We start from the raw sequence: 12820 nt of genomic DNA, 5'->3' as shown, positions 1-12820 counted from the left end.
CTCCCTCTTATAGAGTTAGATCGATAGAGCAAAGAAGAAACTTAAGTATCATCAAGACATCAAATTCCTCATTTTATGGACGAGGAAACAAATTCCAAGAGGATAATTTATTTTTTTAATTATTGTTATTATAATTACAGGTGCTGTACAAGGCACCAATCTTGGTTCTGGGCATTCAACAGTGAACCAGACAGATGTGGCTTCTTGCCTTAAAACACACAGTTAATGGAGGAGCTGGAATCAGAAATGAGTCTGTGAATTTCTAATTAACACAACTTGCATTGGTTAAGTACTGACTCTGGACCAGGCCCTACGTATTTCACCTACATTAAGTCTTGAAATCTTCCCTAACTTTAGTAAGGAGGAACATGTCTTTCCACTCCTGATGTCTCCTTCTGTGTGGTGGGAGCTCAATAAATGTAATAATCCTGGCTTCTCTCTCAACATCTGAGTTAGGAAAGAGTAACAGCTCATGAGTAGCCCAGCACCTCCCCTTCTTTGGACTGAGCTGTCCTGAAGGGAATGTTCTTCTTTGCTCCTTCAGGCCCAAAGATGAATTGGGCAGAAGGAGGCCTTTTTAGGTCTTGTGAGCAGGAAGAGAAGTCTCATATTGGGGTTTTAAATGAGGCAGCTCTCTGTTAGATATCAGCTTTCTCATCAGTAAAATCTCTGTCAGTATGTATGTAAAGAGAGAAGCATTTCATAAAAATGAACAAGTAAGCAAGTGCATACTCTCATATTTATACTATCTCAGACCAACCAGGTTCTCTCCACCATGCATGTCTGTGCCTTGTGCTCTGATCTCATCTGCCACAGCATCCAGGAAATAGTCCCTTAAACTATTATCCATATAACCTTCCAGGATCATTTGGCCCAAACAGCAGAGCAGCTTGCACAGCAGCCTGGACCTGTTGCAGATGGTACGTTAAATTAACTATCGTACCTTCTAAACAGATTTGGTCCAATTTCCTCAATTTCTAAATTGTGAGGGTTTGTGGTTAGACTTTTTGGGAGACAGAATGGTGAGATGATAGGAACATGGGATTTATAGAATTAGAAGACTAGGATTTGAGTCTCCCCTGGGTAACTCTGTCTAACTTTGAATCTCTGTTTTTCCTCTAGATAACAACACAGATTGCCTTACTGAGCTCACCTGATTGAAACCCAAAGAGGAATAGGAATGTGTAAGTGTTTTATAAACTGTAAAGAACTATAAAAAATGTTAGTTGTTTTATAGGCTTAAAGGGCAATCTTTTAAATCATAGTTCTTATTTTTCCTATGGATTTTAAGCTTCACTTTATACAAAGGCGGTTGTAAGGTTTGGTGATTCATAGTGCACTAGATGGTTATTATTCAAAGGCTGAAAACCCTGCTACTAAGCTTTCCCATCTTCCAACCAAGATTATTCACTTAATGTGAATAAGAAATAAAAGAAATAAAAACCTCTCTTCCATTGCTGTCTACATTTTTAACTATTAGTCTTCTGTATTACATAATGCTTCTCTCAGTGACTTCCTTTGAATTTTGAGCAGATTTGTAAAATCCTTGCTCAGTAGGAAGAAGCAGCAGTACGCATGAGAACTGGAGTGGAGTTGGGGAAGGATAAAAGAAAGGCTGCAGGAAGGTGAAAGACACAGAAGCGTCTAGGCTATACATTTCAACCAAAAGTACTGATAAGGAGACAGGAGGGGGCAGAAAATCACCAGGAACAAGGGAACATGGGTTCCAAGTAGCACCTTTAATCCAAATTGTTTAACGGTTTGCGCCTTCTGATCAGTCTACGAAATCTCAACCTGAAAGTTAGAAGAAATGGATTCCAATCCTGCCTCTCTGACCATCTGTGTGATATTGGGTATGTAATTTTGCCTCCTGGGGTCTCATTTTTCATTATCTACAAAATGAAAGTTTTAGACAAATATTCTGTAAAACCATTTCCACAACAAATATTCTGTAATTCTAGCAGAGAGCCCATGAATTCCCTCTTCTTTCAAAATTTAAGTCTTATCTTACCCAGGGGAAAAATTATCTTAGAAATGTGATAAGTAGTTGGGATATCTGTGTGTTTGTGTAGATGCTAATGGTAAAATTACCTCACAACATCATAAACCAGAGAGAAGCATTTCATAAAAAATGAAAACAAAGAGTAATTAAGCAACTGTATACTATCATATTTGAACCATTTCTCATATAAGCAAAGGAACTTCACAAGAAGTTGTTCCAGTTATAATTGTATTCTGATATGTTCACAGTCCATCTTAAAGACTGTTGAGCATCACAAACACTACTTGAAATATTAAAGAATACACACTGGCATGAAAGCATAGTCTTCTTGACATTGCTTTAAGTCACTAAGAGAACAAATAAAATAGTTACAATAGTTGTTAAATCCTCAAAACAATGCAGTTTCCTCTTGATGGTGGAGGACAGACTCTCTATGTTTTTCTGTATGGTGATAATTCTGTTCCCTGCACAAGTGGTAGTGGTAATGTTTTAAGTGCTAAGTTGTATCTGACTCATTGTGACCCCATGGACTGTAGCCTGCCAAACTCCTCTGTCCATGAGATTTCCCAGGCAGAAATACTAGAGTGGGTTGCCATTTCCATCTCCAGGGGATCTTCCTGACCCAGGGATCAAACCTGTGTCTCCTGCTTGGCAAGCGGATTCTTTACCCCTGAGGCACCTGGGAAACCCTCACTGCATAAGCAGGTTTAAGCAAAAGGAATAATATAATAAGTCCAGCTATATGACCTCAGGCATTAAAAACAAAATGGTTTGGGGAGGGGATTCACTGAATCAGTATTAATCTTTATGAAAATCTGGTGGAATCAAAGGTATTCCTGTGTCTTTCATATATTTCAGTAAACTGTTCATATCTCTGGCACCTATTATAAAATGCCAGGGCTTCCCCAATAGCTCAATGGCAAAAGAATTTGCCTACAATGCAGGAGACATGGTTTCAATCCCTGGGTTGGGAAGCTCCCCTAGAGAAGGAAATGACAGGCCACACCAGTATTCTTGCCTGGGAAATCCCATGGACAGAGGAGCCTGACAGTCTACAGGGTCGCCAAGAGTTGGACACAACTTAGCACGCACACACTTACACCCACACAGTGAATAACATATCACTTTGCAAATGTGCAAGGATATCCAATAAATTTCTAGACTTGGAGTTACTCGGTCAAGGACGTGTACGTTTGTGATTTTAGCAGACATTGCCGGAGACTTTTACACTGCCACTTCCCTGCCCCACTCCCTAAGCAGTGGAGAATTGTTGCAGTGTAATGACAGACGTTACTTACTGACAATGGCAGTGCTTGTTCTCCATGTTAACAGTGTGGAGGCAGAAAAAATAGAGTCATCACACCCCCTCAGCTTCTTTTGGTCAGTATTTCTGATTTATGAAGGAGAGAATCCATTTGACCAGGGTTGTCGTGTCCACCCAAGCCCCAAGGTCTCCCAGAGTCACTAGCCTAGGGTTGTTTACCAGCCTTGGGTCATATGCTCAACTAGAATTCAGTCTTGTGGTTTAGGGTCAGCCTGACGACCTGCCTCTCCAGCAGGGGTTGTGAACAGAACAGGATCTCTTCAGAAGGAGCCTCAGCAGGCAAATACTGGAATTAGGACATCTACAGGGTGACTGTAATCCCAGTTTTCCCACGATGGTCCCAAGTTAGGTCTATGGTTTGGCATCATTAACAACAGTGTTCTCTTCCATGGTTAAAAATGCCCCAATTTGTACTGTAACTTACTAATATTGAATAAAGTTAGGCAGTGCTGTTCATATTATGTTGAAAGGAGCCTGGGGTTTGTAAGGGTGCCTGGAGAGAGACTTTCAGAGGGAAAGGGAGATGCCAAGCAGGTGGGATTTGGGCCCCATTGCCACTGTCTAATGTGACTGAGAATTTAAGCTTATAATAAATAAGCACATTTCTATCTAATAGGAGTTAGACGGTTCTCAAAACTTAAATCACTTGTCCTGTCTCTCCTGACGCATGTGTGCTACTAGGCATTTTCTCCACCAGAATAGATCCTTGAAAACCTTTCGAGGCGGTAATCCCTTGACCTCTGCAGATATAATATCTGCACTTACCTAGTGATTTGACAGTGCAGATGGGGCCCGGCCTTAAACTAATGGGCCACTCGTGGCTTTTAACAGGAGCTCCCTTAGCAGTACTTTCACCCCATGCGGAGTCAGAACGTGGAGTCTGGTCTAGGTGAGAGAACGGGTGAGAGTAACACCCTGAGTTCAGTTCAAAGATGCTACACTTTGGTTTCCTTCCAAAGCAGCATGTGAGCAGTACAAAGGATAGACATGAGGTAAGGCAGATGCAGCTGTCTATTGCCTCCCTTGTTTTTCACAGAGACATCATAAATTTTTTCGTCTCGGCAGCCCGAAGAGACTGAGATGTCTGGGAGGTCAGGGGAGCCCAGAAGTGTGGGCTCAATATCTTTCATACCTCCAGACACGCTAGCAACCAGAAACAATTTATGCTACCATATAAGGCAAAAATGTAGTTACTCAGTAAGCCATTTCATGCAGGCTAATGTCCAGATTCCAGACCTTGAAATGCTTGCTGTGCCCAGCCTGGGGCAGTTGCTCCTTATCTACACCTGGGCGGCAGGGTGTAGGAGTTTTCCACTTATTTTGTAGGCAGGCCCAGCCTTGGTCTACCACAAACATATTTAGCCTTTAAGTTCTCAAACAAACTCTTGGCCTTCTCCTGAATTAACACGGGCTAAAGGACATCTGTGTTGATTCTGATCATCTATCTCTGTGGGCAAGGCTTTCCATTTTGTTAATCACCGTGCCTCATCTCTTGCTGATTACCCTTGATTGCAAAAGCCCAGTTCTTCAATTGCTGTCTGATTCTCTTTGTCCTTCAGAACTATTCCTTCTGGGAAACAACTCATCCCTTACACACATGCAACTCTCATCATTTTCTCCTCATTTAAAATGTTTATTCTCTCTACTTTGGTTTCCATCACAGCCATATGCGTCTACTTACCAGCCCTTCCAACAGTCCCATGGCCTTTGTACTCTCTGGACAAAACGGAGTCAAGAGGGTTCATAAAGTACCCCCACATCTATGCACGATCACAGCAAACATGGCACAGTGGCTAAAAAATGGCCACTGACAACTGGTAATGTCATTCGTCTGTACCATGCTGCACAAATGAAATTTTCCTATGGAGCGTAGTTTTGTTTAAATCTATGAAAGTACATTGGTTTAAGCTTCTTAAATAAGGTAGTTTCCTTTCCTCTTTCTCCTTGTTTCACTTCTTTCTTCCCTTTCTCAACCTCTCAACCAAAGATAGCTTAAGATATTTTGTGGAGTCCAGTGAAGCTGATTATGGCTTGAAGGATGAAAAGAAAATGAGTAAAATGGCCAGTGGAAACAGGGAGGCTGCAAAAATAAAAAGGGAAGAAGAGTGGAGTAGATCAGTGCTAACTTGGATCTCCTACATGTCCATAAAGTTAGAATTTAATCTGTATCAGTTTGCAAAAACAAACACAGGTCTAGCTCCACCCTGCCAGCCCCTCCCAAAAGGGAAAGATTTTATTATAGAAGGAATTATACTAAGAGCGGATTATATTTTCCACACACCAGTATTAGGCTTGGCTTTCTGACTTGCTTTGACTAAGGAAATGTGAGCAGAAGGGGCACGTGACTTTTTTTTTATTTTTTTTTTTTTAGTTGGAGGCTAATTACTTCACAACATTTCAGTGGGTTTTGTCATACATTGATATGAATCAGCCATAGATTTACACGTATTCCCCATCCCGATCCCCCCTCCCACCTCCCTCTCCACCCGATTCCTCTGGGTCTTCCCAGTGCACCAGGCCCGAGCACTTGTCACATGCATCCCACCTGGGCTGGTGATCTGTTTCACCATAGATACTATACATGCTGTTCTTTCGAAATATCCCACCCTCACATTCTCCCACAGAGTTCAAAAGTCTGTTTTGTATTTCTGTGTCTCTTTTTCTGTTTTGCATATAGGGTTATCGTTACCATCTTTCTAAATTCCATATATATGTGTTAGTATGCTGTAATGTTCTTTATCTTTCTGGCTTACTTCACTCTGTATAAGGGGCTCCAGTTTCATCCATCTCATTAGGACTGGTTCAAATGAATTCTTTTTAACGGCTGAGTAATATTCCATGGTGTATATGTACCACAGCTTCCTTATCCATTCATCTGCTGATGGGCATCTAGGTTGCTTCCATGTCCTGGCTATTATAAACAGTGCTGTGATGAACATTGGGGTGCACGTGTCTCTTTCAGATCTGGTTTCCTCAGTGTGTATGCCCAGAAGTGGGATTGCTGGGTCATATGGCAGTTCTATTTCCAGTTTTTTAAGAAATCTCCACACTGTTTTCCATAGTGGCTGTACTAGTTTGCATTCCCACCAACAGTGTAAGAGGGTTCCCTTTTCTCCACACCCTCTCCAGCATTTATTGCTTGTAGACTTTTGGATAGCAGCCATCCTGACTGGCGTGTAATGGTACCTCATTGTGGTTTTGATTTGCATTTCTCTAATAATGAGTGATGTTGAGCATCTTTTCATCTGTTTGTTAGCCATCTGTATGTCTTCTTTGGAGAAATGTCTGTTTAGTTCTTTGGCCCATTTTTTTGATTGGGTCATTTATTTTTCTGGAATTGAGCTTCAGGAGTTGCTTGTATATTTTTGAGATTAATCCTTTGTCTGTTTCTTCATTTGCTATTATTTTCTCCCAATCTGAGGGCTGTCTTTTCACCTTACTTATAGTTTCCTTTGTAGTGCAAAAGCTTTTAAGTTTCATTAGGTCCCATTTGTTTAGTTTTGCTTTTATTTCCAATTGGAATTAAAAGACACGTGACTTTTAAAAGCGATCTCATAGTTCTGCCATTGTTTTCTCTCGGCTCTAAAATGACCAGTATGTCGCAGGGTAGTGATCACTCCTTCAGTCCAAGTCCCAAAATTAAAGTGACATAGAATAGAACGTGAATGAGAAATTAAGTCAAAAAACAACTTTTGTTGTTGTAAACCAGTAAAATATTGGGAATTCATGGTATTGCAGCATAATGTAGCTTGACCTAATTGAAGAGACATTCATTCTAGAAGGCAGAGAGAGTAGAAGTCGGGATGTGTGGGAGGGGTAATACAAGTCAAGGAGATTGTGGCACAATGAGACAGGAGATTTAGGAAACCTCCAATGAGAACAATATAGTCTCTGCCAGGAAGATCCAGGATCAGTTCAGTTCAGTTCAGTTCAGTCGCTCAGGTGTGTCCAACTCTCTGTGACCCCATGGATCGCAGCATGCCAGGCTTCCCTATCCATCACCAACTCCCAGAGTTTACTCAAATTCATGTCCATTGAGTCAGTGATGCCATCCAACAATCTCATCCTCTGTCATCCCCTTATCCTCCCACCTTCAATCTTTCCCAGCATCAGGGTCTTTTCCAATGAGTCAGTTCGTCACATCAGGTGGTCAAAGTATTGGAGCTTCAGCTTCAGCATCAGTCCTTCCAATGAATATTTAGGACAGATTTCCTTTAGTATGGACTGGTTGGATCTCCTTGCAGTCCAAGGGACTCTCAAGAGTCTTCTCCAACACCACAGTTCAAAAGCATCAATTCTTCTGCATTCAGCTTTCTTTATAGTCCAACTCTCACATCCATACATGAGTACTGGAAAAACCATGGCTTTGACTAGGTGGACCTTTGTTGGCAAAGTAATGTCTCAGCTTTTTAATATGTTGTCTAGGTTGGTCATAACTTTTCTTCCAAGGAGTAAGCGATCAGATCCAGGATCAGAGGAATCAAATGGAACAAACCTGCACAGTGACTTTCCTTCAGGAGATAGGAGGAGAGAAAAAGGACATAAAATTCAGAACATACTAAATAACAAAAGTAACTTATGCTTACTTGTCTACAGAGTAGAAATGAAATAGATTTGAGGGATAGGACTAAGTGAAACTCCAAGCCTTTTCTTTCCTCTGGGCCAAGTTTGGCTGCCTGTGGTATGATTGAAAGCCCCAGATGAAATTCTTAATGTATTCCACAAAAATCTCTATGAAGAAGGGCCATTTCAGAGAAAAAATGGGAGCTGTGGTAAGTCAGGTTCAGCGCACTCCTTGGGCCCACTTCCTATGGTTAGATACAAACCATGGAGGTTGCAGGTCCCAGGCCCTGGATTGGTGTACAGCTCACGGGGAGGTGCATTTTAGGGCAGTTTCTTACTTTCCTATATTCTTCATTTCTTATGGGTTTCAGATCCAATTGATCTTGGAAGCCAGGATTCTAATTTTCTCTCTGGAGCTGAGAGAAGTTGTATTTAGAGATAGGTTTTTCCCACACATTGATGATTATTTATGCAGTCATCATTGTGTTGCAGGGAAGAGCCAATTCTGACTCCATGATGGATCGGTTTCTTTGACTTTAACCTTTGTTTTTCATTGCTTTTGTTATTGTAATCATACATCATGACCTGCCTCAGGAAATCATGTCCCTCTTCCTGCAGAGATTAAAACATTCCCTCTCTGAAGTTGGCCATTCCAGGAAATATTTGCAAGATAACAGTCTTTAAACTCTGCCCCTTTCTCTGTCCTATAAAAGAACCTGGTGTCTAGATCTCACAAGCTGGTTATTTTGAGACATTAATCTGCCATCTTCTTGGTCAGCCAGCTCTCCAAATAAAGTTGTATTCCTTGGCTCAGCACTTCAGTCAGTCAGTTCAGTCGCTCAGTCATGTCCAACTCTTTGTGACCCCAAGGTTTGCAGCACGCCAAGCTTCCCTGTCCATCACCAACTCCCAGAGCTTGCTCAAACTCTTGTTCATCGAGTCAGTGAGGCCATCCAACAATCTCATCCTCTGTCATCCCCTTCTCCTCCTACCTTCAATCTTTCCCAGCATCAGGGTCTTTTCAAATGAGTCAGTTCTTCGCATCAGGTGGCCAAAGTATTGGAGTTTCAGCTTCAGCATCAGTCCTTCCAATGAATATTTAGGACAGATTTCCTTTAGGATGGACTGGTTGGGTCTCCTTGCAGTCCAAGGAACTCTCAAGAGTCTTCTCCAACACCACAGTTCAAAAGCATCAATTCTTCTGCGCTCAGCTTTCTTTATAGTCCAACTCTCACATCCATATATGACTACTTGAAAAACCACAGCTAGATGGACTTTGTTGGCAAAGGAATGTCTCTGCTTTTTAATATGTTGTCTAGATTTGTCATAGTTTTTCTTCCAAGGAGAAAGCATCTTTTAATTTCATGGCTGCAGTTACCATCTGCAGTGATTTTGGAGCCCCCCAAAATAAAGTCTGTCACTGTTTCCATTGCTTGCCCGTCTATTTGCCATGAAGTGATGGGACCAGATGCCATGCTCTTAGTGTTTTGAATGTTGAATTTTAACCCAGCTTTTCCACTCTCCTCTTTCACTTTCATCAAGAGGCTCTTTAGTTCCTCTTTGCTTTCTGCCATAAAGGTGGTGTTGTCTGCATATCTGAGGTTATTGATATTTCTCCTGGCAATCTTGATTCCAGCTTGTGCTTCATCCAGCCCAGCATTTCTCATGATGTACTCTGCATATAAGTTAAATAAGCAAAGTGACAGTATGCAGCCTTGACGTACTCCTTTACCAATTTGGAACCAGTCCATTGTTCCATGTCTGATTTCTAACTGTTGCTTCCTGACCTGCATACACATTTCTCAGGAGGCAGGTCAGGTGGTCAGGTATTCTCATCTCTTGAAGAATTTTCCACAGTTTATTGTGATCCACACAGTCAAAGGTTTTAGCATAGTCAATAAAGCAGAAGTCTTTCTGGAATTCTCTTGCTTTGGCAGTTTGATCTCTGGTTCCTCTGCCTTTTGTAAATCCAGCTTGAACATCTGGAAGTTCTCAGTTCACATAGTGTTTAAACCTAACTTTGAGAATTTTGAGCACTTCTTTGCTAGCATGTTAGATGAGTGCAATTGTACGGTAGTTTGGACATTCTTTGGCATTGCCTTTCTTTGGGATTGGAATGAAAACTGACATTTTCCAGTCCCATGGCCACTGCTGAGTTTTCCAAATTTGCTAGCATATTGAGTGCAGCACTTTTACAGCATCATCTTTTAGGATGCCTCAACACCTAGTCCTTAGGTTAATTGGCCTGTCATGCGGCAAGCAGACCAAGCTTGGAATCTATAACAATAGTTTTATGCATGTTGTCAACATTGTTGCCAAGATAGATAACTCCTGCCTGTACCATGTACAGAGTATGAGGTCACAGTCATACATACAGCCTCGCTCTCTGGAATGCAGGAGGGCTGTATGGTTCTCAGAGCATCAGCATCACCTGGAAACTTGTTGGAATGCAAATTCTTGGGCCTCATCCGACACCTACTGAATTTAAGCTTCTGGGAGTGGGGCTCAGTGATCTGTGCTTTAACAAGCCCTCCAGGGATTTGATGCACACTTAAGCTTGAGAACCACTGCCTTAGTAGAATCATTCTGAATAACAAGCATGTGTCTTTTTCTCTTAATAGCCCCAGGCTAACACTTGGATCAATGCCACACCCTCCTCTGAGTTTATTAAATGATCATCCACTCCAGGTTGCCAGCAGGCCTTACTATCTTCATGCATCTCAAAGTGCAGGAGGTGATGGGTAGGGCTCAGGCTTTCTTATAGTGTTGTATTGAGCACCCAAGAGCTAGCATCTCTTGAGCCTATCCAGCTTGGATCTAGGTCAGCTTTGGGAGACATAGACAAATATAACTTTCACTGATCTCTTATTTCCCTTTGCATAATGTCCACATAAGACTAAAGAGGCCATTAATGAAATCTACCCTCTGAGGTCAATATTATCTCCATTTCCACACAAGAAAACAGGGCTATGGAAACTTTAATAACTTGCCATGATCATAAGGTTAGTAAATGATGGAGTTGGGTTTTAAATCTAGTCAAACATCAGAATCTACTGGGAAATTGTTTGGAACATTCCTAGATGCATACTTTAAGAATCCTGCTCTGAAAAATACTATCTAACTGATTTAACAGCAAATGTCAAAAGTGCCCAAATCTTGCATTAACCTGTTGTCACCAGTCATTTGCTTTCCAAAATGAGGCAATTGACTCAAACATTAATAAATGAAGATATATTGATAATTCTAACTTCAGTATAGATGTATTGCTATTTCTCTTAAACTATTTGCTAGGTAAAATTTCTTCCAAACTTAATGGCAAGAGATGGTGACCTCTTCTGAACTCCAAGCTCTACACAGCTCCCCTGGGATATCTAATATGCCACTCACACTGAACATGTACAAACAGAATTCTTCATTCCTCTTCCACAAACACTTCCTTCCCTGGTCCTTCCTATCTCAGTAAACACACCATAGTAGTGGTCAAGCCAAAATCTCAAGTGTCATTTTTCATTCCTCCCTTTCCCATATCTGACTACCTCATCAGCATATCCTGGGTAGTTCTACTTCCAAAACATATTCTAAATCTATATACTTTTCCATTGCTACTGCTACTATCTTGTCCAAGCCATCACCATCTCTTGCCTGGATTACTGCATTCACCTCCCAGACAGACTTCCTGTTTTCACCATCCCACCTCCTAAAATCTGCTTTCCGCACATATTCTGTGTAAGCTTTTAAGTACACTGGCTTGTGTCACTCTCAAGTGTAAATCGTCCAGAGGTCCCCCATGGCATTCAAAATAGAATCCAAGTTCCTTCCCATAGCTCCGAAAGGCCTCACAGGACCCAGCCCCTGGTGATTCCGTGACCTCATCTCCTCAGGGCAGCAATGCTATCCCCTCTATCTGCAAACTTCTTTCTTGGGATCTTCACTTTACTATCCAAGATATCAGCTTTCAGTTCTCAGAGCAAATGTCAATTCCTAAGAAAAACCTTCTGTAACCACCCTATCTGAAGCAATGCATCTCTACCCCATCACAGTACCCAGTTATTACCTTCACAGAGATTCAGAACATGCACCTCCAAACACACTGCTTTGGAATATTTATTATTTTGAGCTGAAGACAATTGAGAAACAGCAGATGCAGCAAGGGCTCTCTGCTCTTCACCCTTTCTACCCAAAATCATGGCATAAATTTCCAGTGAAAAAGATGCCACCCTGGTATCAGAAAGAACAAAACGTTCTTATATGGAGATGAATTGATACAAAGATAAATCTGCACAAATCAATCTTATTATAATAACCTTTCCCTTCCATTAGGTCCTCTCATATATTTCCTAGTCACATTTTCACAATTTACTACCTCTAGAAACCTAAACCCTTTCCTTTTCTAGTTACTTTTCCACAATTTATCACTCTTTGTTAAAATGGTATATAAGCCCCCATGTCTAACTGCTTCGTTAGGGTTTTACCTCTTTCCAATGAAGCCCTCATACCATATAAAAATATGAACACCAGATAAAATGTGTATGCTTTTCTGCTGTTTAATCTGTCATTTATCAGACAGGTCCAAGCTACAGATCACAAGAGAGTAGAGGAAGTTTTTCCTCCTCTATGATTGCACTTACCTACCAAAATTTATATTGCTTATCCTGGAGTTGGTGATGGACAGGGAGGCCTGGGCGTGCTGCAGTCCATGGGGTTACAAAGAGATGAATACGACTGAGTGATTGAACTGAACTGAGCTGATGTTTTGTTTTTTGTGTTTTTTTTTTGAGTTGATGTTTTGTTCAGTGTCATCCCCACTAAAATGAAAGCTCAGTGAAGGTAGGAAATTATTTGTTCTGTTTACTATCATATCTATAGGCTTAGCACGTAGTCATGCCCCATAAATGAATCTCTACAGAGGGGATATAGTTTAAGTCCCAAGG

At 41.2% G+C, this 12820-nt stretch overlaps 1 long non-coding RNA gene across 1 annotated transcript in view; it reads left to right on the top strand.

The window, feature by feature from the left end:
* The first annotated feature begins 1153 nt into the window (after positions 1-1153).
* The window catches only part of LOC133073869 (uncharacterized), a 41331-nt gene continuing 29664 nt past the window's right edge, over positions 1154-12820 (top strand). Inside the window, exon 1 of the long non-coding RNA XR_009697057.1 lies at positions 1154-1184. This is a non-coding gene — a long non-coding RNA (uncharacterized LOC133073869). The remainder of the gene's footprint in view (positions 1185-12820) is intronic.

This window comes from Dama dama, chromosome 19 (assembly GCF_033118175.1).
Source record: "Dama dama isolate Ldn47 chromosome 19, ASM3311817v1, whole genome shotgun sequence".
NCBI lineage: Eukaryota > Metazoa > Chordata > Mammalia > Artiodactyla > Cervidae > Dama > Dama dama.
The sequence above is the reverse complement of the archived record's forward strand: the minus strand, read 5'-3'. Positions and strand labels throughout refer to the sequence as shown.